This window comes from Trachemys scripta, chromosome 2 (assembly GCF_013100865.1).
Source record: "Trachemys scripta elegans isolate TJP31775 chromosome 2, CAS_Tse_1.0, whole genome shotgun sequence".
Taxonomy (NCBI): Eukaryota; Metazoa; Chordata; order Testudines; family Emydidae; genus Trachemys; species Trachemys scripta.
Genome location: NC_048299.1, coordinates 181018252 through 181024259, shown reverse-complemented (window position 1 = coordinate 181024259; position 6008 = coordinate 181018252).

The window sequence follows — 6008 nt, the reverse complement described above, 5'->3', positions numbered from 1 at the left end:
TAAAACTACTAAAATAGACAAATTATCATAATAGTATGACTTCCATGCAGTCAGGCAAGATTCAGGCTCCAAGAGAGACATTTTTTTGCTGGGAGTAGAATGAGTGGTCATGGCCTATGTACTTATTTCCTTGGCTACATTTTTTTACAATATGCACGTTTCCTGTTTCTACCTTTGAGCAGGGGCAGACACTAAACAGCTCACAATTTGCAGAACTTTAGAAAGCAACTGATATTCAAACCTTCAGCTAACCAACAGTTTCTCTTGTAACTCTCCTTCCCCTTGGAGCCTTGTTTTCACTGAGGAAAAAGGGTGTGTTTTGATAAGTGGTACTAGCCCTGGTCTACATTACAAACTTATGTCGTATAATTACATTGCTCAGGAGTGACACAGTCATACCAACCTAACTCATAGTTTAGACAGCACTATGTTGAAGGGTGGGCGTCTCCCATCAATGTACCTACTGCCTCTCGGGTAGGTGGAGTGCCTACATCAAAGAGGAAGTTCTCCCATCTGCATAGGTAGCATCTTCATTAAGGGCTACAGCTGCAGCTAACGGATTAGCTGGTGAAGGTAAACCCTAGGCTTCCCCAGGGATGACCTTAGCCATCTAACACGTTAAAACTACAACCTGCCTTGTCTCCACTAGGATATTAACACATTACAGTAGGAAAAAAGGTAGAGTAGTTAGATATGGTCTGTATCTCTAACTCCTCTCCAAAACATTAAAAATTCTTTAAGGGCATGTAACTTGAATGACAGTTGAGGCATCTCTTTACTAGGGAAAAAAAAGGTGTGTTCTTAACTTGAGTTAGCTAACACAAGAAAAAATCCTAGTGAAGGCACAGTAGTTTGTAGTTTTCATATGAGTTAGCAGATAGAGTTAAAGACTAGGTGAGTGAAAATAAGGCTTATTCACTACTCCTAGCCTCATGAAGACCAAAATGGCTTAGTCTTTCTGATGGCTTCACAAATGTCTCATTCTCCCTCTCCACTTCTGTTTTGCACCTCAAGGGGAAGCCAGTCTGAACAAATCTTCCTTACATAGGCACAAAGGCAGAGATAGCTGCTTTTATCTGGCCATTCCATTTAGAAGTCTAATTTTTCCTCATCAAGTAACTTGATACCCAGCTAGGTTTATCTGCAGAGCCTGTTAACTTCTATTGTTTCCCTTCCCCATCTCAAGTACAGGCTCTAGATATATAAATTTGCTTAATCTACAGGTTTTTTTCCTGCAGAGTTTGTGGTGCTTTATTTGTTCAGTTCAGAATTCAGTAATTCACAAGGGGCCTCCTGCTTGCTAGTGCAAATCAGCAAGATCCCACTACAGTGAGATCAGTTGGGTTGTGTCTGCACTGTGTTCTAATGTTCCGTGCTTAAGACATATGAACTCTTTTTCCCTGAGTAAATCCATCAGTACAACATTCTTCTAAGATTCTTCTGTTTGGATCAATTCAATTTTGACTCCCTTTTTTCATTACAATTATTTTTTGCCCATTTCATTTTACAGATTGTCAGATTTTTAACAATTTACAAAATCTCAGTGTCTTTGGGCATAATACAAACTCTCTCTCTCTCTCTCTCTCTCTATATATATATATATATACACACACACACACACACACATTAACTGAACTGACAGACTTAGGTTCTGCTCTTAGAAGAGTATGGCAAACATTTTTAGTTCATAACTTAATATCAAACCAGACAAAAACAAAACTTGTCAACCAAACACCACGAAGGGATGTGCTGATTATTACTTTTTTTTTTTTTTAAAGAAAATACCGTGCCACAGTGGCACCAATGTTAGTTTGAGCAATGAGGTATTTATTCCTTTGGAGGAAGGACTGAAGAAAGGGTGAAGTTCTATAAATGTTACTGTAGATAGTATCCTCATAAAAATACTAATTGAGGCCATGACTCAGCAATTCATTTAAGTACATGCCTAACTTTAAGCATTTGAATGTTTTCACTAACTTCAGTGTGTTTAACCACTATGTGGAATCAAAGCCTGGTATTCCATACACTCAGTCTCTCTCTTTTAAATTTCTTGCTATAGCCAAATATATGAACTAGGGACAATTGTAGTTGTCTTTCGAGCTAAATCCCAACCTGCCCCTCCCTGGGCATATACCTTGTTCAACACTGGTTATCTGCTCCTCCAGCCTAGTGGAATGCTCAACAATAACAGTAATGCCTTGTCAGCATGGGAGACCAAACTTTCTCTATGGGTGGTCCAAGACCTAAATACCATCATAAAGTTTACCCCTTTCCACTCCAGGTGCATTTCTTTGACCCTGCCTTACGTAACACATAGCAACAGGGGTGTGTGTGTGTGTGTGTGTGTGTGTGTGTGTGTATAGACTCTCTACTGCACATGTTTTTCCCTCTGGGAGGGAGAGGATGAGAGAACCAACAGGTGACAGAAGGCCCTCAGATGCTATGGTACCTGAATAGACAGGTGGCTCTAGGTCCCTAATACAGCCCTTTTACCCCTCTAAGTTTCCTCTCAGGCCATTTGTCTGTGAATATCGGGTAATCCTGGCTGTTTTTCTTAACAATTTTAAGGGTCCTGCAGGTCTCTTCAAAACCCACCTATTGCCTACACCTCCAACTTTATTTAACCAGTTTGAACAATAGCATTCAGCAACTCTTCTACTACTTACTGCCAGAGGGAAAGCCTAATCTTACAAGATCCTGGCAGTGCTTTCCTTACTGCTCAGTCTAGCTCCCTGACCCTTTCTGGATCCTGCTTCCTTTCTCCAGAGCCAACAGCCCTGCAGGTTCAGCCCCCCCCCCCAAATTCCAGATAGTCTCAGTGGACTCCATCTAGGAGTCCAATCCTCTGTGTCCCCGTGTACCAGCAGCATATAATCTTTGCTCTTCATCCAACGATGTACCCTATCATACAATTTTGCTTAACAGTTATCCTATAACAGCATGTCTTATCCTACAATTTCAAGATAACAGTCCCTTCTGCATATCATCTAGTCACTGGAGTCCTAGGGAAAATTCCAGACATCTGAAATAGAAGCAAAGCAGGCCTATGGTGTATGCCTATGAATCCTTGTTTAGAGAAGAACAGCTGCTTCCAGCCACTTCTGCTTGCAGAGAGGAGCGTAACCACAGCCAGGTTGTGCAAGAAAGAGAGGAACTACTACCTAGCAACTAACTAGTAGCTACAGGCAAGAAAGGTCCATTCTGAACTTGATAGTAGAGAAATAGATGGAAAAACCAAGTACAATGGAAAAAGGGCAGGCAGAGGAAATCCTATGAAGCGTCTGGAAAAATATATAAATACACAAACTAATGTTTGTTTGTTTTAAATCTGCTGCCTATTAATTTCATTTGGTGACCCCTAGGTCTTGTGTTATCTTGTCTTATCCTCAGCGGTTAAGGAAAAGAAGCAATGAGCTTAAATTGCAGCAAGGGTCATTTAGGTTGGACATTAGGAAAATCTTCCTCTCAGGGTGGTTAAGGACTGGAATAAATTGCCTAGGGAATCTCATTGTAGATTTTTAAGCACAGGTTAGACAAACACCTGTCATGGATGGTCTAGATAAAATGGTTTATTCCTGTCATGAGTGCAGGGGACTGGACTAGATGACCTCTCATGGTCCCTTCCAGACCTATGATTCTATAAACAGCCTAATCCTGAGAGATGCTCAGCACTTACCAACTTTACAGAATTCAATGGGTGCGCCCCAAATCAGTAAAGGTCCAAATCAGCTCCCATTGACTCCAAAAGGAGCTAAGATCAAAATCTAAATGCCCAAGACTTCACCTATGCAATGCCAGCATTAAGATTTTAAACACACAAAGGACAAGAATTGCAGAGTTAAGGTTCCCAGAACAATTTTACTTCTACTCCCTTACCTGAACGTCTTGATGGTCTTTCATTAGGTTAGCAAGTAACATAAAACACAGCATGGTGCTCAGCAAATAGTTCGCTCATTTTATCATGTCCACCAATCCAAACCAATGGATTTTTACTCTGAATTTCTGGCTTTAGAAATAAAAATATTTTTTTATGCATGACTAGGATTCTGTGGCAGATATGCCTTTCCTAAAAATAAATCCAACTGCTGTGAAGCCCATATGCCAATTCTATAACTTCCACTAGTGTAACTCCAATAATGTAAATGGAGTTATTCCTTATATACACCAGTGTAAGTGAGTGGAGAATATAGCCCTCTAGTTGGTTGTAATGTCTTGAGTGGAGTGAGTAAAATTCTTGCTGGATCAGGTTCTTTCAAACACAGATCCCCTATTCAGCAGGGCAGCCACTTACAATTCTATAGGGAAATATTTAAAGATAGCAGACGCACAAATGCTTTATGCCAAAAATAAAAGAGAGCAAGTTAGAGCAGCAGGGCTAATGCTGAGCACTCTCATCTTCGATTCAAGTTAGCTACTCAAAGGATCAGGTCTTTATGCTCATATGACAATTCTTCACTTTTGAGGAATCTCCCCCATCTTAGATTTGATCCAAAAACTTCTAGGATCTCAAAGTGCTATGGTAACAACACCTATCAGACCAAAGAAAAATCTTCATTGGCTGTAAAAAATAGTTGCAATTATGTCTTCTACGCTTTCAACTACTATTGGTATATGACATACCTCTATACCGCTCTGCAGGGACAACCTCTATATTTTACTGCAATATTAATTCTATCACCGAGAAATAGCCTTCATTCCCATCTCCACACAAACATGCAGAACTATGGTAAATAGCTGAAGATACTCACGGATGTAAAATTCATTAATGATTATTTTTGACAGTGATTTTTGAGATTTTTCCCCTGTAATCCATGTTCTCTGGATGGCCCAGATCCACAGCCAGGATTTTGGCTCTTGTGATGTTGTCTTGTTTGACACAAAAAGAACAGGAGTTCTTGTGGCACCTTAGAGACTAACAAATTTATTTGAGCATAAGCTTTCGTGGGCTACAGCCTACTTCATCGGATGCATGTAGTAAAAATACAGTAGGAAGATATATATATATATATATATATATATATATATATATACACACACACACACACATATATACACACACAGATAACATGAAACAATGGATGTTACTAGAGTGCTTCCGCTGATGTGCACGGGCTGAAATTGTGGAACACCAGCATCACCTGCCCCATAACCTCAGCCGTGCAGAACACACGAATACAGACTAACTCGGCTGCTACTCTGAAACTTGTATGACACAGACTCTCCTTTAACTCAAGCATGGCAACGAAGGGGAGAGCTTGTAATTGGCTTCAGTGGGTGGCTAATCAGCTCTCTCTCTCTGGCTCCTGGATCCCCCTGCTACCTGGTTCCAAGGAGCTTGCACTGTAATCCAATTAACTTCTCCTTGAAGATCCTTGCAGGGCAGAAGATATCAAACAAAATGTGGGGAACCTGGCAAAAGGAGCAAAATGGTGAATTCCAGGGAAAAGCTGCTGAACTCCACCGCACCTTGGAAAGATGGCAAATTCTGCAGCCATGATATGGGTCCACAGAGTCCTGGATGAGATGAATGGAGTACTTCACGCTTTTCAGAACCATTGTTTCAGGCTGTCTGCAAACTCAAGTAGCCATCACAATATTTGTTTACACTTGGTTCAAACGTCTAAGGTTAACTCTGAATCGTAAGAGCTTGAAGCAATTTTTTTTTTAAATGAAAGCAGATTCTGGATTACAATTCTGCAGCAAGATGCACATTCCACAACAATTTCCACTGTTATGGGATATACGGGACCCTGCTAACATTGTTTATTTTGCTTGAGTAAAGGCCTGCCAACCAGCAAGCACCATATGAAGACCCTCAGGACAGGACTCAAAAGTGGAAAAAGCAAAACACCACAAGAAGTGGAAGGATCCACTAGAAGAGTTCTTCCATCCTGAACAATAGATAGTGTCTGATTGACAGAGGTGGGTTGGGAATGTGCTTGATAAACTTGTAGGGAATCAACCACTGAAAGAGAAATTCATGGATCCTCAAACCAGCTAACTCTTTC